The 23,406-nt window shown below is 25.6% G+C and overlaps 1 protein-coding gene across 2 annotated transcripts in view; it reads right to left on the bottom strand.

Moving 5' to 3' along the window:
- The window catches only part of LOC119600718 (uncharacterized protein DDB_G0283357-like), a 149,374-nt gene extending 128,436 nt beyond the window's left edge, over positions 1-20,938 (bottom strand). Inside the window, exons 1-2 of one of the 2 annotated variants that reach the window (XM_037951181.1) lie at positions 20,777-20,938; positions 20,225-20,631 (exon numbers count right to left, since the gene is read on the bottom strand). The gene's annotated coding sequence lies outside the window, so the exon portion shown is untranslated. Of the gene's footprint in view, positions 1-20,224 lie in introns of both variants that reach the window. The other variant, XM_037951176.1, reaches the window with a different exon arrangement.
- Positions 20,939-23,406: the final 2,468 nt, after the last annotated feature.

Consider the following 23,406-nt stretch of genomic DNA (forward strand, 5'->3'; position numbering starts at 1 on the left):
CTTGTTAGGTTCTGATGATTATCTTTCATTAGATGTTGGGGTTTTGCAGCTTCAAGTGTTCCTTGATATTTGACACACGTGAAGATTTCAAACTTTGGCTTTCTCCTAACCAATATTGATCTTAAGACTGTTCTCCTATGATCCGGAACAGCTTTATCTTTGTATTCCAAACACCTAAAGAAGAACGGACTAAAGTTCGCTTGATCAACTCAACTTGGTTCGGAGATGACGAAAGCTTTCTATTCAAATTGCATGTGATCTCATGCTAAATTCCTCGTCAGAGATCAGTTGTAGTTGAAGTAGTTGAAGCTCTGCTCTCTCCTAAGAACCTTTTTTACATTAATATTCCGAACAGATTCCCTCCGACGTCTCGAAGTCAACAGTCAGATATTAGAAAGACGAGAATTTTCTCGATTAGTTGTTCGTTGTCTTGGGAAACTCATAGGGCATGTTGTTATTGTATCAGATACACGTGTAAAGTTAACTGATATGACAAACCTTGGCCGTTGTGCCGTTCCGGTACCCATTGTCATAGCTTTCCCATTTCCTTTTTCAAGTTGAGTCCAAAATAAGGAGAGCACTCGATTAGAGTTTTCGTCAAACAGAAGTTTTGCTAATCTTATCCATTCTATAAGAATGATTCAGTTAGATAATTTGTATAGCTGATAACCTCAACTTCATCTCGTTCTCCTATGTACTAGGAGGCTGGAACACTTCCACATTTATATCGCCACCTTATAATCCGATATTATAATATGCTCGACTAATTGTTGGTATTTTGAAGCTTCGTCTTTGGAAACTCTTAGCGTTATTTAGGGAGTTCATATAGCTGGTAACCTTACTTATTGTCCCTTTCCACTTGATTCCAGAAGTTCTACTGAACATATTCGTTTGATATGAATGACCTTTAGAAACTCGCCATATGTTCGGTTGGGTAGTTCACAGAGCTAGCAACCTCAACCATCATTTGCCATCTTCTCCTATGAACCAGGTAGCCGAAACGCATTCACATTTATATCCCAAACAGACTTACTTCGAAGTCGGCAAAGTCCAAGAATTTGCGCGATTAGTTGTTGGAGTTTTGTAGCCTCAAACTCTTAATCGTCTTAAGGATCTATAATCTTATATATTCAATATGAAAGTTCTTTGGAAACTCATCATATAAAGAGTTGTTAAGTTCACAGAGCTGATAACCTCAACGTCATCCCTTTCTCCAATGAACCTGAAAGCCGGAACACTTACAATTATGTCCCGAATAAGCTCACCACGCCATCACGAAGTTATTAGAGTCTCATATTAGCATTGAGTAGATTTTGAGATTTTGCAGCCTCAAACACTCAATCGTCTGAAGGTTCTCGATAATTTCTTGATTGCGGTTTCATTGGAATTCTCTCAGTTTATGTCCTAAACCATTTCTTCTTACGATAACCTGAAAGAACTTCTGGTAATATCTTTGCATCACCAAGAACTCCCTAAAATTCAACATAATGACGAAGTAATCGAATTGCCATCCTCTGGATGTTGGTGCTTCACAGCTTCTTTACGAGATTGGGAGTTTCCCGACAATATTTCTCCACATTTGATTTGACAATTAGAAAGATATTTGTCGCCTGATAGTGTGGATTTATTAGCTTTATCCTATGTTTTTATAAACATAATTCCATAATTAGAGAAACGTACTTGAGAACTCTTGTACCAATATCTAAAGGATCTTTGGACGATCAAAATACTTTTGTATGTGTTTCGGACTTCCTTTCAACGTTTTTTCGATGCTACTAAGACAGGAAAAGCGAGAATTTCGTCAAACCTTAAAGAAATTCAAAACATTTCGAAGTCAGCGTTACTTCCTTAGAGTATCCACCAGTCTTTAACTGCCTTTCCAAAAGGAAATCGTTAAATAACCTCTGTAAAACTTCCTTATAATTTTCAATAATTTTAAAAGTGATTATTTTTTTTATTCAAAGCTTCATATACGAGCATGTTTATTCACGTCCTATATGGAAAATGTTTTGTTTTAACTTATTTTAAATATAAATACAATATTTTTATTTTGCATGTGCAACTTAACATGTTTATGCATGAGCAAACATGCATATTACATGTGCCATGTGTCTGGGAGTTTTTGCCCTTTGCGTGTGTGTGTGTGTGTGTGCAATGTCTGAGCTGAGCATTGATGCCAAGTCACCTAGGAGGACGAATGTTGGTAGTATTGGTACAACTGCTCCTTAACGAAATAGAAACATAAACACAAAAAGTGTTTGCAAGTTTTGTAAATACAAAATATACTTTTGGCTCAAGAGCCTGCTGAACTTGATAAATGTTTAAAAGTGTAAAAGAATGTATTCCTGTGTATGGGAGTGCGCAACTGTGTGTGTTAAATAACATTTTGCAATAAATTGCCAAGCGGTAGCTGTGGCAAATGTAACAACACATCGTACAAACACCTCAAGAAGTTTAGGAAAAATAACGGCCGTCTTTATTCTTCCTTTTAGACTTCTCCACTTTGCCACACCTTTTAGCCTTTAGATGTTTGGCTTGTCTGTCCGTCCGTTTGTCTGCCTGTTTGCTTGCTCGCAAGTTCAGAACTTTGACATGCAATTATGTTTACTTCGTCTTAAATATGTTTTTTTATTACTTTGTTGTGTTGATTGTTTTTGTTTTCTCCTCACATTCAGTTATTGTTGCATGCCACATGTAACGGTTCTTGTTTATTCACACAACAAATAAGTTAGTATTAGTCAAAACAAAACAAAACAACAACAAAAAAACATATCATATCAGACATGTTTACAACGGCTTGTTTTGTTGTTTTTGTTATTTGTATTATATTGTTGTTGATATTTTTGTTTAAATGCCATTACTGCTGTCTTGCCACTTGCTGCTACCTGACGACATACGTCATTGACTGCCACTACCTTTAGCAATTCTTCATTCTGAAGCTTTGTCTTAGACTTTTTTGTGCATCTATTCTGTCTGTTTCCTCTTCATTTTGTGCAAGGAGTCTTCCATATGTTTGCCCATAACTGTGTTCAGTGTTAGGGTTTGTTAAGCAGGAAGATTTAAGAAATCCGTGTAAGGATTAAGGACAGGCGCGGATCCAGGGGGGGGGGGGAGAAAGGGAAATTTTGTGAGTTACCCAAAATGGTGAAGTAGGAACAATATCCTCACAAGTACTACCCGCAGCCCATTTCATTAGCTACTACTGATCGGATCAATGCTGCTCCAGAGTGATCACCTTCGCTGAACTGCAACGGCAGCATGCTAATTACCTCTGAACATCATCTACATGAGTAAATGTAGGATTTCTCTCCCATCTTACTGAGAAAAAAGTTGCTTCAACTTTAAAATTGCTCAGCTGGATACTCTATCGAGTCATGTCAGGAAGGACCTTCTTGTACGAGGAGAATATTCGATGTAATGAGCAGAATCTTTTGTACCGTACGTTGTCAAAATTGCTCAGTTGGATACTCTTCCTAGTCATTTCAGGAAGTATCTTCTTGTATACGAGAATAATATTTCAAGTAATGAACAGAAACTGTTGGATCGTATCTTGTCGTACCTTGTCAACAGCTTTGAAAGAAGTTCATAGAGACGCCATGAAAACAGCGTTCGTAGCAGACACAGATGAAAACCAGCCGCACAAAACAAGTGTAACTCTCCTATCGATCTGGATGGACCTGTCGTTCCTAACGAATACCAGACTCAACTCAACCCACATGGCAAAAAAGGCCCTCCTGGGTTATTACCGAAGCAGTCATCCCAACTTTAAAATCTCACAATTGGACACTTCCTTTCAATGTTCAGAATCGTTTAGATTATACCCTATAAATATATGGCAGCTCTGAAAAACGTTCATGGCGACGACATCAATGCTGAGGTAAAATTTGCCCACCAACTGAAATCGGAATGGATGCTTAAATGACCAGCTTGAATATCAACTACATGTGGCAACGAAAGTTCTATTGTCTTACTGAGAAAGCACTTCCTCCAGAGATGTCATCGAAGAGTCATTCCAACTTTACAATCACACAGTAGCATAGTTCATCGAGTCAGGTTACCGAGGATATACATTCATAGAATGTATGTCATCAAGTCAAGAAATCCAACTAGATCTATACTCTCTTCTTTGGACATTTTGTCGTTTTACTGGAATGATCGCCCAATATCACATGCATAATCGAACGATCCAAGTCGGTCGCATGTTTTAAATATTTTTTGTGATTGAAAAGATTGTTCGGGCAGTTTTATTTCTGGAGGAAATACAGCTGCCCGAACTGAATAGAAACTGAAGAAATTTTCGTTGTACAGATCGCCTGTTGATCATCATCATCTCACGCAGAAAGATGTCGGTATCTTACTGGTCCGACTTCTGGGTATTATTAACAGAATCACAGCTGATCTCCATGATCTTTCTCCTGAGATTGGTTTTGTTGAGAAAAAAAAATAAACTTTTGCAAAGGATAACTCAGATACAGTGAGTCGACAATATTCGATAAAGTGATACTCAGATAGCTCGAAGATGGAATTGACGATTGAATGGCCGTTTCATAACGAAGTGTAATCCTTCTGCCGAGGTTTAAGCTTTCACATTTCGTGTTTGTTGATAAGAAAACTCCACTGCTGTAAAAGGTTCGGCGATAACTTTGCTACAGTTCACGCAAAGTTGATGATCCTTGATCGAGTGATAACAAGATCGCTCAAACTTCACCTCTGGTTTAGGGTTCGGGCATAACTTTAGCTGTATCAAAGTTGATGATCTTTGATCGAGTGATATACAAAGATCGTTCAAAGATTGAAGTGACGTGGAAATGATCTCCTGATCGTGGAGATGATCTCCATGATCTTTTTCCTGAGATTAAAACATACAAATTTTGTTTTTTTCGGATATAACTTTGATACAGTAATAGCTGTGGTACTCAGGTTGCTCGAAGATGGAATTGACGATCGAATGACCTTTGATCCAGGGTTAACAAGATCGCTCAAAGGTCGAAGTTGCGATTTAATCTTCCAAATGTCGTTTTTGTTGATAAAAACTCCTCTCTGGTTTAAGATTCGGGCATAACTTTGATATAGCTAATGTTGATGAGCTTTGATCGAGTGATATACAAAGATCGTTCAAAGTTTGAAGTGACGTGGGAATGTTATACTATTTTAAAAGATTCGTTATGGAAAGTTTTGGATTTTCGATCGCTAAGGCTTTACAAGGATTATACTGTATATTGTCCAGACCAACGATTGTATCTTGTACTGCTGATCTGCTCTTTTCGAACCGTTATTTTTGGACTGTCAAACTTTAAGCACGAACTTGTAATTAACTCTTTTAAATAGAGGTCTATATTTAAAACCCATTAGCTTGGGAGTGGATATATGTGTGTGTGGGAGCTAAACTCCCTAGAAATGTTACCATGTTTTCTGTTCACTTCATTAGCTTTTGTTTTTTCCGTCTGTCATTTTCACCAACAGAAGAATGCACAGTTTTTTGTTAAAATGTATTTTCTTCAATATTTTTTTTTCTAACTTTGTTTTTTATTTAGACATTTTTATGCACTAATTAAAAATGTCTGAAGTGGGTTTGTGTGTGTGTGTGTGTGTGTGTGTGGCGGTAGTGGAAGAAGTTTCAAACTCTATTCAAAACGTTCTAGTGTTTAGGTGGCGGTGGTAATGATGATGATGATAGATAGGTATCTGTTAGATTTTGCCGGGTTGCTGCTAATGTTTTTTTTTTTTTTTTGGTTCGTTGCCATATTATGCGAAATGTTATTTATATAATTTAATTTTATTTAGCTTATTTAAAGACCTAAACAAAATAACAACTAATTTAAAGAGAATGTGACCTCCAGCTGTTGGTGAAAAGCAGAAAGGAAGAGGATAAAGTAGGAGGTTTTAGAGATTTCCTTTTTTTGTTTATAAGTTTAAATTGGATATAACTTAATAGGATATTTTTTAATAAATACATATATAAGAGATCTGAAATTTAAGTTAATTTAGAACTCTATTATGATAATAAAATTTATAAAAATTTTTAAAAATGTGAAATTTTTCTCTAAAGTTAATTTTTGCATTCCAAACAAAAGAAACATACATGTGCAATAACAAACAAAAAAAAAAAATGACAAACAATAAAATCTGTCATGCATTACTCAGTCAACCAAGTCAGTCAGACATTTGCACTAACTCAATCGTATACATTGTATGCAAAACCAACCACTCAGTCACTCATTTATTCGACATTTCTAAAGGAGAATAAATTGTTGACAAAAAAAGAAAATGCATAAAGTGCGGGCATATTGTTATTATTATTGCAGTGATATTCAGTATAAATTGCACAGACAGTCAGAGAACAATAAACAGAAATTGAAAAAAACTACACTGCAAGAAATTTTAACTGAGAAAAACTTGAATTATTTAGAAAAATAAAACGATTTTTTCTAACAAATTTATTTAAAATGTAATTTTTCATTAAAAATAAAGTTTTTTATTCAAAAATCTATTATAGCCGATATAATTCTCACAAAATCGCGCCAAAAAAATTTTTTTTTTAATTTTTTATTCGGTTATTTTTAATCGATTAATCGGATAATTTGAACCGATTATTCGAAAAAAATTGTTCGTTTAATTCAAATAAAAGTAATTTAGAACAAATTTGTATAATATATTTGTATATAATCATTAAATTTTTAACGATTAATCGATTAAAAATATTCGATTATTCGTTAAAAAATATACAAAAAAATATTTTTAAATTTAGTTGGTTTTTTCACTAAAAGAAATAGATTTTAAGTTTTTATTCGTCTTAACGGATATTTTTATTCGATTAATCGGATAATTTTAAACGACATTCACAAAAAAAATTCAAATTTTTTTATTGAAAAATCTATTACATATATCAGATATTTATTACTATAAAAATATTTTTCAAAAATTTTATTCGGTTATTTTTAATCGATTATTTGGATAATTTGAACCGATTATTCGAAAAAAATTGTTCGTTTAATTCAAATAAAAGTAATCAAAACAAAATTGTAAATTATATTTGTATATATTTTCAACGTTTACTCGATTAATCGATTAAAAATATTCAACGATTATTCGATTAAAAATATTCGAGTATTCGTTAAAAAAAAATACAAAAAATATTTTTAAATTTTCGTTTCTTTACAAAATAAAATTAAAATTTTTTTATTCGTCCAAATCCAAAAATCTATTATATCAGATATTTATTACTAAAAAAATATTTCTCAAAAATTGTATTCGGTTATTTTTAATCGATTAATCGGATAATTTGAAACGATTATTCCTAATAATATTTTTATTGTTATTCAGGCAAAAGTAATTTAGAACAAAATTGTATATTCGATTTGTATATAATCGTACAATTTTCAACGATTAAACGATTAAAAATATTCGATTATTCGTTTAAAAAAAATACAAAAAATATTTTTAATTTTAATTAGTTTTTTACTAAAAAATAAATTTTTATTTTTTAACGGATATTTTTATTCGATTAATTGAATAATTTTAAACGATTAATCGTAAAAATATTTTTATTTTTCTTTAAATAAAAGTACTTTAGACCAAAATTGTATATTATATGTGTATATAATTGTATTATTTTTTAACGATTATTCGATTAAAAATATTCGATTATTCGTTTAAAAAAGAATACAATAATATTTTTAAATTAAATTAGTTTTTACAAAAAAAAAAATAAATAAATATATAAATTTTAATTATTTTATTTGTCTTAACGAATATTTTTTACGATAATTTTTGATAAAATTAAAACATGCATATTTTTTAATTTCAATATTATATAATTAAAGCAAAATTTTAATTTTAAATTATATTTTTCACTAAAAGTCAATTTTTGTGTAGAATAACCAGTTATTTTTTATTCGATTAATCGTTTGATTTTCATCGAATATTCAAAAAATTAATTTTTGTTCTTCATTTAATTTAAATAAAATTAATTTATAACTAAATTTTATATTAAAACGTTTTTAAATATTATAATAATCGTATATTTTTATTCGAATAATCGCATAATTTTAATCGATTATTCTTAAAAATATTTGTATTTAATTCCAATAAAAGTAAGTTAAAGCAAAATTGTGTATTATGTATGTATGTATATAATCGTATAATTTTCAACTATTATTCGAGTTTTAATAAAATTATTCGATTTGTTTTAATCGATTAAACGAAAAAAAATTTCAACTTTATTTTTACAACACAAGAAAGTAACATGTTTAAATAAAAAAATTATAAAAAAATATTAACAAATTATTCTAATACTTTTAATCGGATAATTTTAAACCGTTTATACTAAAAAACTAAAAAAAGATTTTTTTGTTTGTAAATTTTAAAACAAAAATTGTTTTATATTATTATATTTTCCTATGAAATTTAAAAAATTTTATCCAAATTATTAAAAAAAAAAAAATTTTAAACAAAATTTTAAAACAAAAATTGTTTTCTAAGCAAATATTTATAAAAAGATTCGAATAAAATTAAATGATTAATCGTATCATTTTAATCGGTTCTTCGATAAAATGATTCTTCGTAAAAAAAGTGAAGTTATTTTTTTAACTTTTAAAATTTTCTTATATTATTTGTAAGGATTTATTCGATTAATCGAATAATTTGAGACGATTAATCGAATAATTTTACTCGATTAATCGATTAATTTTTTTGATTATTTGAAGAACAAATTAAAAAAATGTAATATTTTCCTATACAATTTTAAGAAATTTAAAAAAATTTCAATAAATTATTAAAAAAATATTGGAATATTTTTAATCGATTAATCGGATAATTTATAAAACCATTAAAACTGTAAATAAAATAATAAAAAATTATAAATTTTAAAATAAAAATAGTAATTTAAAAAATGTTCACTAAATTTTTCGAATTATTAAAAAAATATTCGAATACTTTTAATCGATTAATCGGATAATTTTGAATTTATGAAAAGAAAAAACTATAAAGAAGTTTTTTTAACAATTTAAAAAAAAATAGTTTTATAAGCAAATATTTTTAAAATGGTTCGAATAAATTTAAACGATTAATCGTATCATTTTAATCGATTCTTTGTAAAAAAAGTAAAATATTATTTTTTTAACTATTGAAAATATCTTAAATTATTTGCAACGATTTAGTTGATTAATCGAATAATTTTAGTCGAGTAATCGAATAATTTTAGCCGATTAATCGAATAATTTTATTCGATTATTTGATGAAAAAATTAAAATAATGCAATATTTTCCTATAAAATTTTATGAAATTTAAAAAATTTTAAATTTAATTAAATTATTAAAAAAATTATTCGAATAAATTTAATCGATAAATCGTATAATTTTAATCAATTCTTCGATTAAAATGATTCTTTATAAAAAAGTATTTTTTAACTTTTGAAAATATCTTAAATTATTTGTAAGGATTTAGTCGATTAATCGAATAATTTAGTCGATTATTCGAATAATTTTACTCGATTATTAGACGAAAAAATTAAAATAATGTAATATTTTCCTATACAATTTTAAGAAATTTAAAAAATTTCACTAAATTATTAAAAAAATATTCGAATATTTTTAATTGATTAATCGGATAATTTAAAAAAACATTTAAACTGTAAATAAAATAATAAAAAAGTTATATATTTTAAAATAAAAATAATTTTCTATGCAAATATTTATAAAATGATTCGAATAAATTTAAACGATTAATCGTATCATTTTAATCGATTCTTTGTAAAAAAAGTTAAATGTTATATCTTAAATTATTTGCAACGATTTAGCTGATTAAGCGAATAATTTTAGTCGATTATTCGAATAATTTTATTCGATTATTTGATGAAAAAATTAAAAGAATGCAATATTTTCTTATAAAATTTTATGAAATTTAAAAATTTTTAATTTAATTAATCGAATTATTAAAAAATTATTCGAATAAATTTAAACGATTAATCGTATTATTTTAATCGATTATTCGTTTAAAATGATTCTTCAAAAACAAAGTAAAAAGTATTTTTTAACTTTTAAAAATATATTAAATTATTTGTAAGGATTTAGTCAATTAATTGAATAATTTTAGTCGATTATTCGAATAATTTTACTCGTTTATTAGATAAAAAAGTTAAATTAATGTAAAATTTTCTTGTAAAATTTTAGGAAATATAAAAAATTTTAACTAAATTATTCGAATGCTGTTATTCGATTGATTAATCGAATAATTTTAAGCGATTAATTGCCAAAAATAAGAAAAAATAACGCTTTATCTTAAAAATATATGAGAAAGTAGATTTAAGGGATTTTTTCCTAATTTTTTTTTTTAATTATTCGATTATATTTAATTGATTATTCGGTTAATTTATTAATTATCGTAAATTAATTAATTATTCGTATAAATCATAAGAATGTTAATGTTGCCTAACATTTAAGAACATATTTTTAATTTTGAAAATTTTTCTGAAATTATTCGAATACTTTTAATCGAATAATATGAACTGATGCACAGAATCTCTGTATAAGTTCCACAATTAAAAAAAAGAAACCAAATTATATACAAAGTATATTTCTGTTGCATTGTTTTATTTGAATAATATATTATTTTAATATTTCTTTTGTTTTCTTAAAAACAAAAACAACAACAATGATGGTCCGAAAAAAAACTACCGTCATTTTTATATCAAAAATACTACTCACAACCAACCAAGGAAATCCCCCTCCAACACTACTCTTCTCCCACATAAACACGAAGGTTTTTTATAAAACGTATCATTACAACAACTATGTATGTTTTTATAAAGTTTTATTTTTGTTGTTGTTTGCAGCAAAATGATGCTGGTCAGTATTTTGTTATTTTTATTATTTTATTTTTAGTTTTATTTTTTATGGTTTGTTTTTATTTAGAATTTTATATTTTTATACTAAACAAAAAGAAAACAAAAAACAAACAATAAAAGAAAAATGTCATGCATAGTTTAAGCATTTTTTTGTTGTTTTTTCTTTATTGTTGATATACTTTTGTATATAAACATGTTGTTTTGTATAGAAGGTGGGTATGTGTGTGTGTGTGAGTAATTTTAATTGTAGTTTTTGTAGGGTAATTATTTTCAAATGAATTTTTAATTGAATTTGTTGTTTATTTAATTGTGCAAAAAAATTAGCATGAACTTCCTTTTTGGTGAATAAAATAATAAAAGTTTATTTGGTTTATTTTGTGCTATTGTTAGAATTTTTATTTAATTTGCTTTAAACATTTTTCGAAATTAAGTTTAATCGATTAATCGTAATATTTTAAATGATTACTCAAAAAAAACATTACAAAGAAAAATTTTTCGAATATTAGAAGCAGGAATTATTACTTAAAGAAAATATTTATAAAATTATTCGAATAAATTTAATCGATTACTCGCTATTATATGAATATTTTAATCGATTGAGTAATTTCTAACGATTATTCGTAAAAAATTATATATTTTTCATTAAAATCAAAAAAAAAATCCATTTAACATGAAAATTTGTAAAATTTAACCGAATACTTTTAATCGATTAATCGGTTATTTTTAAACGATTATTCGTAAAAAAATATATAAAACATTCTTTAAACTTTTATTCTAAAAATGTTTAAAAAAATATTTTATTAATGAGAACATTTTTACTAAATTATTCGAATATTTTAATCGATTAATTGAGTAATGTTTATGAAATTATTCGAATAAATTTAATCAATCATTCGCTAAAATAACATAACAAATGTGTTTTCTGAAAATTTAAAGAAAATGATTTAATTAAGAGAAAATTTAACAACATTATTCGAATATTTTAATCGATTAATTGTGTTATTTTTAACGATTATTCGTAAAAAATATAAAAAATTATAAATTTTTCAATAAAATTGAAAATCCATTTTTTATGAAAATTAAAAAAAAATATTCGAATTCTTTTAGTCGATTAATCGGTTATTTTAAAACCATTATTCGTAAAAAAAAATTTTAAATTTACTTTAAACTTTTATTTCAATAATGTTAAAAAAAATTATTTGGTTCATTAGAAAATTTTTACTAAATTATTCGAATATTTTAATCGATTAATTGAGTAACATTTATGAAATTATTCGAAGAAATTTAATCGATTATTCGCTAAAATTATATTTTTGTTCTAAAAATGTAAAAAATATTAATTTATTAAGAGAAAAATTTTACAAAATAATTCGAATACTTTTAATCGATTAATAGGTTATTTTTTAAACGATTATTCGTAAAAAAAAAATATAAAACATTCTTTAAACTTTTATTCTAAAAATGTTAAAAAAAATATTTTATTAATGAGAAATTGTTTACTAAATTATTCGGATAAATTTAATCAATTATTCGCTAAAATAACATAACAAATGAGTTAACTGAGTAATGTTTATGAAATTATTCGAATAAATTTAATCAATTATTCGCTAAAATAACATAACAAATGAGTTTTCTAAAAATTTAAAGAAAATTATTTAATTAAGAGAACATTTTTACAATATTATTCGAATATTTTAATCAATTAACTGTGGAATTTTTAAAGATTATTCGTAAAAAATATAAAAAATTATAAATTTTTCAATAAAATTGAAAATCCATTTATTATGAAAAGTAAAAAATATTCGAATACTTTTAATCGATTATTCGGTTATTTTTAAATGATTATTCGTAAAAAATATATAAAACTTTCTTTAAACTTTTATTCTAAAAATGTAAAAAAACATTATTTTATTAATGAGAAAATTTTTATGCAATTATTCGAATAAATTTAATCAATTATTCGATAAAATAACATACCAAATGAGTTTTCTTAAAATTTAAATTAAGAGAAAATTTTACAAAATTATTCGAATATTTTAATCGATTAATTGTGGAATTTTTAACGATTATTCGTAAAAAATATGAAAAATTATATGTATATTTTTCAATCAAGTCAAAAGAAATCATTTAACATACAAATTTTAAAAAATTATTCGAATACTTTTAATCGATTATTGTTAATCGATTAATCGGTTATTTTTAAACGATTATTTGTAAAAAAAAAATATAAAATTTACTTTAAACTTTTATTTCAATAATTTTAAAAAAATTATTTGATTAATGAGAAAATTTGTTTAAATTAAATTATTCGAATATTTTAATCGATTAATTGAGGAATATTTATAAAATTATTCGAATTAATCAATCATTCGCTAAAATAACATAATAAATGAGTTTTCTAAATATTTAAAGAAAATTATTTAATTAAGAGAAAATTTTACAAAATTATTCGAATATTTTAATCGATTAATTGTGTTATTTTTAACGATTATTCGTAAAAAATATAAAAAATTATAAATTCTTCAATAAAATTGAAAATCCATTTTTTATGAAAATTAAAAAAAAATATTCGAATTCTTTTAATCGATTAATCGGTTATTTTAAAACGATTATTCGTAAAAAAATTTTTAATTTTACTTTTAAATTACGATTAATTGAGTAATATTTATGAAATAAATTTAATCAATTATTCTCTAAAATAACATAATAAATGAGTTTTCTAAAAATTAAAAGGAACTTATTTAATTAAGAGAAAATTTAACAAAATTATTCGAATATTTTAATCGATTAATTGTAGAATTTTTAACGATTATTCGTAAAAAATATAAAAAATTATATATTTTTCATTAAAATAAAAAAAATCCATTTAACATGAAAATTTTTAAAATTTAACCGAATACATTTAATCGATTAATCGGTTATTTTTAAACGATTATTCGTAAAAAATATATAAAACTTTCTTTAAACTTTTATTCTAAAAATGTTAAAAAAATTTATTTTATTAATGAGAAATTTTTTACTAAATTATTCGAATATTTTAATCGATTAATTGTGGAATTTTTAACGATTATTCGTAAAAAATATAAAAAATCCATCTATAATAAAAATTAAAAAAATTATTCGAATACTTTTAATCGATTAATCGGTTATTTTTAAACGGTTATTCGTAAACAAATTATAAAATTTTCTTTAAACTTTTATTTTAATAATGTTAAAAAAATTATTTGATTAATTAGAACATTTTTACTAAATTATTCGAATATTTTAATCGATTAATTGAGTAATATTTATGAAATTATTTGTAGAAATTTAATCGATTATTCGAAAAAATAACAAAAAAATTAAATTTTTATTCTAAAAATGTAAAAAATATTATTTTATTAAGTAAAACATTTTACAAAACAATTCGGATATGTTAATCGATTAATCGTTATTTTTAAACGATTATTCGTAACATAATATGTATAACTTTCTTTAAACTTTTATTCTAATAACGTTAAAAAAAATATTTGGTTAATGTGAACATTTTTACTAAATTATTCGAATATTTTAATCGGTTAATTGAGTAATATTTATGCAATTATTCGAATAAATTTAATCAATTATTCGCGAAAATAACATAACAAATGAGTTTTATAAAAATTTAAAGAAAATTATTTAATTTAGAAAAATTTTACAAATTATTCGAATATATTAAACCTTTATTCGTAACATAATATGTATAACTTTATTTAAACTTTTTTTCTAATAATATTAAAAAAAATTATTTGATTAATGTGAAAATTTTTACTAAATTATTCGAATAATTTAATCGATTAATTGAGTAATTTTCAAGGATTATTCGTAAAAAAATTTTAAAAATTAAATATTTTTCTATTAAATCAAAAACATCCATCGAATACTTTTAATCGATTAATCGGTTATTTTTAAACGATTATTTGGAAAATAATTCGTAAAAAGTTTCTTTAAACTTTAAAATATTTGATTAATTAGAAACATTTTACTAAATTATTCGAATATTTTATTCGATTAATTGAATAGTTTTCAACGATTATTCGCAAAAAATTATAAAAAGATATATTTTCCTATAAAATTCAAAAAAATCGATTTAATATGAAAATTGTTAAAAAATTATTCGAATACTTTTAATAGAATAATCGATTATTTCAATAAAATTGAAAATCCATTATTATGAAATTTTTTTAAATTTAACCGAATACTTCTAATCGATTAATCGGTTATTTTTAAGCGATTATTCGTAAAAAATAGATAAAACTTTCTTTAAACTTTTATTCTAATAATGTAAACAAAAATATTTGATTAATAAGAAAAATTTTACTAAATTATTCGAATATTTCAATCGATTAATTGAATAATTTTTAACGATTATTCGTAAAAATATTATAAAAAGATATATTTTTCTATAAAATCCAAAAAGAAACAATTCAATTTGAAATTTTTAAAAAGTTATTCGAGTACTTTTACTCGATTAATCGGTTATTTTTAATCGATTAATCACATAATTTTAAACGATTATCCGTAAAAATGTGTGCAAAATAACAAAAAATTGATTTTAGTTTCAAAATTTTATGTTAACATTTTGTCAAAACTATTCAAATATTTTTAATCGATTAATCGTGCAGTTTTTAACGATTATTCGTAAAAAAATTTAGTTGTTTTTTCTAACATCATAAAATATTATTTACATATTAAATAAAACCGATTTCCTATAACATTTTAAAGAACTTATTCGAATAATTTGAATCGATTAATCGGATAAATTAAAACAATTATTCTCAGAAAAAAATATAAAAAATAACAAAAAAGGAAACGATTTCATAGAAAAATTTTAAAGAAATTATTCGACTACTTTTAATCGATTAATCAGATAATCTTAAACGATTATTCGTAAAAAATTGTAAAAAATAACAAAAAATTGTTTAAACAAACATAAATAATGAAAATTACATATATTACAATTGTATCATTACAATTGTATTCGTATAATTTTAATCGATTAATTAGAATTTTATTCGTTTATTGTATAATTTGCTATAGTTCTTTTGTTGCAATTTGATAAATATTTAATTTGTTTAAAAATGTTCTAAAATTAGGTTAATTAATGGCATTTAAAATAAATTTATTTCAAAAAATTACTAAATAAAACAAAAATGTTAATTTGTTATAAAATCCAAAACTTTTTAATTAAAATTTCTTTGTTGTTAATCATTTATTTTTCCATTTTCCCTAAAAACTAAGGAATTGTAGAAAAAATTTAATTTAAAAGCAAAAATATCTAAATTAAATCTTTAATAAAAAGAGAATAAATTGAATTTCTTAAAGAATCTTCAAAAGAGAACAACAAAATGCATCAAAGATAAATAAAACAACAAAAAAATAGAAACAATTTTACAACAACAAATAATTAACAATAAAGTGATTATAATTTTATTATGTATTTTTTATATTTTTATAAAAGTTCATTGGCTAGAAAATGTGTTGTTTGTCTATATTAACATAAATTTTCATAAAATCATGAAATTAATAAAAAAAAGAAATCATAATAAAAACAGAAAAATACCAATCAAAACAACAACACTTAGGCAAAAACAAAATCTAGAGGAGGAGGAGGAATAGAAAACACAGAAGAAAACAAAAAATTGCAGTTTAATGTAGAGATTTCTTTAATTCTGAAAACAAATACCTACACAATTTTGTTAAAAATATTTATATAAATATAATAATAAATTATTTTGTTAAATACCTACTACAGTAGTTTTTCGATTTAACGAACCTATATGTTGTCAGGCCTGTTCGTTAAATCGAAGAGTTCGTTATATGCAGTACTAACTCGAAAGTGTCTTTTGAGTACATAAATAATTAAAATTACATATAATCTAATTTATAAAAATATGTTCCAGGAAATATAATTTCTTTAGACAATATTTTATAAGAATTTTATGAAATACTAGCAATTTATTTCACAATGTAAAAATAATAAAGAAATTTGAAAAAACTCAGTTTATTTTGTATAACTAATCTACGTTCTGGAAAAGGACTCGGACGACATAATTCTTAAAGAATTTTAAACCCAATGGCTGGAACTGCGATGAATCTGAACCTGGCCTCAGAATTCCTTAGGAAATAGATTAATGTAAAGTTATTAAAGCGTTTCATTGTTTTCATTCTTTGAGATATCTGAACCCAAAGTTTTTTAAAATATTTTTTCCTTTATTTCACAGCTATTCCTGTAAATATCCTTTTTCCAAAAGAAAAACTATTTATATTGTTTATTCTATAACATGTCGTTTCTTACAATTTCATAGAATTGATTTTTATTGGAAAAAATTATGGTCACTGTGGGGACTTGTTAGTTTGGCGAAAAATAAAAGCGAAATATTAAGGTATACGATTGGCAAAGTCTTTTTTTGAACACCAATTTCTATGATTTTAAATTCTGAGGCCAAATTCGGGTTGAGCACGAGCTTCTAGAAAAGTATACTTTGGCCTCTCTAAACATTTTTTGTTCCGATTTTCTAATTCGATCAACATTAGTTTTTGCGACATTAAGGATTGTAGATTTGATTATCTTATATTTTTGTATAAATCTTCAATAAAAAAATCTCAGATTATCTAGATTCTTCATTTTACTAAATTAGAAAAAATCAACTCTCGAAATCCATATTCGAAAGCAATGGAAAAGTAAATACCCCTCCTAATAACATCGAAGCTTTTCTGACATGATTTTTAGTTATTTTTGTTAATTTAACTCTAATTTAAATTATTTTATTTATATTTGTTCGTTAAACTGAGTACCAAAAATTATTTTTTGTTCGTTATGTAAGGTACTCAATGTAAAAATATTGATAGTTCGCTAAATGCGATGTTCGTAGAAACGAATGTTCGTTAAATCGGAAAACTACTGTATAACCACTTTTAGTTGTTTAAAAAAAATTGAAATTTAAATTAATACAGTTTGAAAGAAAGAGAACGAAGACAACAGCTAATGAGTAAACCTCGCAAATAGCAGCATGCATATCAGGCATGGAAAATTCAATACTATTGTAATTTTTTCTATACTTTTTGACAACTAAACTAGATTATAGACTACACTACAGACTAAGCCATAGACTACACTACAGACTAAACTATAGACTAGATTACAGACTAAACTATAGACTAGACTATAAAATAGACTATAGACTAGAATATAAGCTAGAGTATAGACTAGACTATGTACTAGACTATAGACTAAACTATAGACTAGTCTATAGTCTAGGCTATATTATAATCTACAGTATATTCTATAGCTCTAGTCTAGTGTATAGCCTAGTCTAGTCTGATCTATAATCTAGTCTATAATCTAGTCTATAATAGTCTAGTCTAGTCTATAGTCTAGTCTATAGTCTAGTCTATAGTCTAGTCTATAGTCTAGTCTATAGTCTAGTCTATAGTCTAGTCTATAGTCTAGTCTATAGTCTAGTCTATAGTCTAGTCTATAGTCTAGTCTATAGTCTAGTCTATAGTCTAGTCTATAGTCTAGTCTATAGTCTAGTCTATAGTCTAGTCTATAGTCTAGTCTATAGTCTAGTCTATAGTCTAGTCTATAGTCTAGTCTATAGTCTAGTCTATAGTCTAGTCTATAGTCTAGTCTATAGTCTAGTCTATAGTCTAGTCTATAGTCTAGTCTAGTCTAGTCTATAGTCTAGTCTATAGTCTAGTCTATAGTCTAGTCTATAGTCTAGTCTATAGTCTAGTCTATAGTCTAGTCTATAGTCTAGTCTATAGTCTAGTCTATAGTCTAGTCTATAGTCTAGTCTATAGTCTAGTCTATAGTCTAGTCTATAGTCTAGTCTACAGTCTAGTCTATAGTCTAGTCTATAGTCTAGTCTATAGTCTAGTCTATAGTCTAGTCTATAGTCTAGTCTATAGTCTAGTCTATAGTCTAGTCTATAGTCTAGTCTAGTCTAGTCTATAGTCTAGTCTATAGTCTAGTCTATAGTCTAGTCTATAGTCTAGTCTATAGTCTAGTCTATAGTCTAGTCTATAGTCTAGTCTATAGTCTAGTCTATAGTCTAGTCTATAGTCTAGTCTATAGTCTAGTCTATAGTCTAGTCTATAGTCTAGTCTATAGTCTAGTCTATAGTCTAGTCTATAGTCTAGTCTATAGTCTAGTCTATAGTCTAGTCTATAGTCTAGTCTATAGTCTAGTCTATAGTCTAGTCTATAGTCTAGTCTATAGTCTAGTCTATAGTCTAGTCTATAGTCTAGTCTATAGTCTAGTCTATAGTCTAGTCTATAGTCTAGTCTATAGTCTAGTCTATAGTCTAGTCTATAGTCTAGTCTATAGTCTAGTCTATAGTCTAGTCTATAGTCTAGTCTATAGTCTAGTCTATAGTCTAGTCTATAGTCTAGTCTATAGTCTAGTCTATAGACTAGACTATAGTCTATAGTCTAGTCTATAGTCTAGTCTGTAGTCTAGTCTGTAGTCTAGTCTGTAGTCTAGTCTATAGTCTAGTCTATAGTCTAGTCTGTAGTCTAGTCTATAGTCTAGTCTATAGTCTAGTCTATAGTCTAGTCTATAGTCTAGTCTATAGTCTAGTCTATAGTCTAGTCTATAGTCTAGTCTATAGTCTAGTCTATAGTCTAGTCTATAGTCTAGTCTATAGTCTAGTCTATAGTCTAGTCTATAGTCTAGTCTATAGTCTAGTCTATAGTCTAGTCTATAGTCTAGTCTATAGTCTAGTCTATACTCTAGTCTATAGTCTAGTCTGTAGTCTAGTCTATGGTCTAGTCTATAGTCTAGTCTATAGTCTAGTCTATAGTCTAGTCTATAGTCTAGTCTATAGTCTAGTCTATAGTCTAGTCTATAGTCTAGTCTATAGTCTAGTCTAGTCTATAGTCTAGTCTAGTCTATAGTCTAGTCTAGTCTATTCTATAGTCCAGACTATACTCTAGTCTATAGTTCTATACTATACATTCTTACTTGCTTAATTAAGCGTTTTTTGTATAACTGAAAGAGTTAGCAGCATTGTGCCCAAAAAAAAACATTCGATATACGAAAACAAGCCAGCAAAACAAAATAAATCAAATGTTTTTGATGACGCACTTGCAAAAAACTGCAAAAATAAGCACGTATTGCAAATGTTGCCATTTTTTAATAAAAACATTTGATATTTTAATAAAAATTCATAATAAAAACAAATAGAAAATTAACACAAGCAAAAATTTGCAAGTATTTTAAAAAAAAAATTTTGCAAAATTTTATACGAATTTAAAATTAAAGCAAAATATATCTAGGTACTAACTGTTTAATAAATTCATATTTTGTGCATGACATAAATCATGAAAGAAACTTAAAAAACAACAACTACAACTTACCTAAATTACTTCTCTCTGCTGATTGTTTTTTTGCCACAAAGTATTTATTTTTAATTTTGTTTTTATTTTCGCACTTTGCAAAACACATTCAGTCAGCAACAAACAATTGAAAAATCAAAATAAAATGAAGAAAAAAACGGCACGTAGACCTCACTTACAGTCACAGCAACAACATGGAAAAAAACACAGCAACAACACACACTTAAACACATTCACTAGTAAATATGTAGTTTTTTACGTGCGCGCATGAATAATTCACAATTTGTTTTTGTTTTCTTGTTTTTTTTTTCTTGCAAACAATTTATTTGTTTTACACAATTTTTGAAATTGAGGTTTTTAAAACATTTAAAAGTTTCTTTTTTTATATGAATTTTGTTTATAACAATTATTTTTGCTTTAAAAAAAACCTTGAATAAGTGTAGAAAATTTTAAACAATTAAATTTAATTTCATTATTTTTTGCCAGAAAATCATTGAACACTTAATGAAAAGGAGTTTTAAAACATCTGTTTAAGCAAAACACTTTTCTTTTAAATCACTTTAATTCAATTACTTTTTTATTGTCACTCCAATAATTTAAAAAATTTTCTTTTAATTAACATAGGGAGACGAGCAGCAGGCCGTTTGATTTTCTTTTTAACAAACAAAACTTAAAAAACGCATTAAAACACTGACACTCATCCATTCATTCACACGTCACTACTTAATCTGCACTATTTTTATTCAACAACAACGACGAGTACTAGAGCAAGTCACTGCCTGGCTGGTAGAAAAGCAAAAACAAATACACAACAACAATTATTTTGTTTTCAATTATGTATGGAATTGTGTGATTTTGTTTTTATTTTCGTTTTAACAAAAACAACATCGTCGTCATCATCATCATGTTGCTTGCTTTTAATACGGTTTTATTTTGCTTTTGTAATTTCTGTTGGAGGCTCCACGTCTTAATGCTGTTGTTATATTTGTAATACATGAATATAATAAAAACAACAATAACATAAAAACCAGTATAACAAAACAATACAACGTGCAAGAGAGCTTTTTATTTTATTTCCAATAACAAGGCAGAGAGAGCATATTGCAAAAAATACTTAAAAGGGGGAATGAGGACAGGCTTGGAAAACTGCAATCTAAATAACAACTGCTAAATGAGTACTTTTAATTTATTGATAAAAATATATAGACTAGACTATATACTAGTATATAGACTAGACTATATACTAGTATATAGACTAGACATAGACTAGACAATAGACTAGACTATAGACAAGACTATAGACTAGACTATAGACTAGACTATAGACTAGACTATAGACTAGACTAGACTATAGACTAGACTATAGACTAGACTAGACTATAGACTAGACTAGACTATAGACTAGACTAGACTATAGACTAGACTATAGACTAGACTATAGACTAGACTATAGACTAGACTATAGACTAGACTATAGACTAGACTATAGACTAGACTATAGACTAGACTATAGACTAGACTATAGACTAGACTATAGACTAGACTATAGACTAGACTATAGACTAGACTATAGACTAGACTATAGACTAGACTATAGACTAGACTATAGACTAGACTATAGACTAGACTATAGACTAGACTATAGACTAGACTATAGACTAGACTATAGACTAGACTATAGACTAGACTATAGACTAGACTATAGACTAGACTATAGACTAGACTATAGACTAGACTATAGACTAGACTATAGACTAGACTATAGACTAGACTATAGACTAGACTATAGACTAGACTATAGACTAGACTATAGACTAGACTATAGACTAGACTATAGACTAGACTATAGACTAGACTATAGACTAGACTATAGACTAGACTATAGACTAGACTATAGACTAGACTATAGACTAGACTATAGACTAGACTATAGACTAGACTATAGACTAGACTATAGACTAGACTATAGACTAGACTATAGACTAGACTATAGACTAGACTATAGACTAGACTATAGACTAGACTATAGACTAGACTATAGACTAGACTATAGACTAGACTATAGACTAGACTATAGACTAGACTATAGACTAGACTATAGACTAGACTATAGACTAGACTATAGACTAGACTATAGACTAGACTATAGACTAGACTATAGACTAGACTATAAAAAGAACTGAATAAAGTACTTAAGTACTGAGTTTTCCATGCATAAACTAAAATAAAATTTTAGTTCATGCTCTTAATAGATTAAACTCCGGAATATATTGTAGACTAGACTATAGAATAAACTATAGGCTATACTATAGACTAGACTATATACTAGACTATAAATTGGACTTAAACTGGACTATAGACCAGACCATACAATATACTACAGGCTAGACTGCAGACTAGACTCAAGATTTGACTTTGGACTAGACTATAGACTTTAAACGACACTATAAACTGTTGATTACACTATAAAAAGTGCGAAATTTTCCATGCCTGAAAGAGAGAAGAACTTAAATAAACTTTAGTTCATACTCTTAATGAAATGCAATTCGTTTCAGAATTGTAGGGGAAATTGCACTTTTAAAAATCATAAAAAATTAAGTAAAAAATAGTATGAACATAGAAAATTTATTTAATTTAAATTTAATAATAAAGAGGGAGAATGGGTGACTAAAAATACCAACAAACACTAAATTTGTGGTCAACAAGTCTATGGTTTTTATTTTTTTATAGTTGTTGCTCACCAATTTTTAAATGTTGTTTTTATTATTAGTTTTTATTATATTTCATTATTTAACTTAGTGGCTGACTAATATAGTGAAAATAGTGTTGCCAAATAAACAAAAGTTATATCTCAATTGGGATAAAATGTAAAATTTGTTTAAATTTATAATTTATATTTTTATAAAATTTATTTATATATGGAATATTATATTTTTATGGAATTTTTTTTTTTTATAAAATTGTATTTATTGAAAAAAACAAATTCTTTGAAAAATTTTATATAAAATTTTTAAAAAATATTTTTTTTTTTTTTTGTTTTGCAAATAAAATTTTAAAAAATGCACTTTTACGATAAAATCATTTTTACTTTACTTTCACATATTTCCAAGTACATATGCACAAAAATAACATTTATAGCAGAGATAACAAACGAATTATCAAAATGTTATTGCACGATAATCATTGATAACAAATCAATAAGT

Source organism: Lucilia sericata, unplaced genomic scaffold, assembly GCF_015586225.1.
Source record: "Lucilia sericata isolate MDLA Ls3-8-SP2 unplaced genomic scaffold, ASM1558622v1 Contig000119F_arrow, whole genome shotgun sequence".
NCBI classification, from domain to species: Eukaryota; Metazoa; Arthropoda; class Insecta; order Diptera; family Calliphoridae; genus Lucilia; species Lucilia sericata.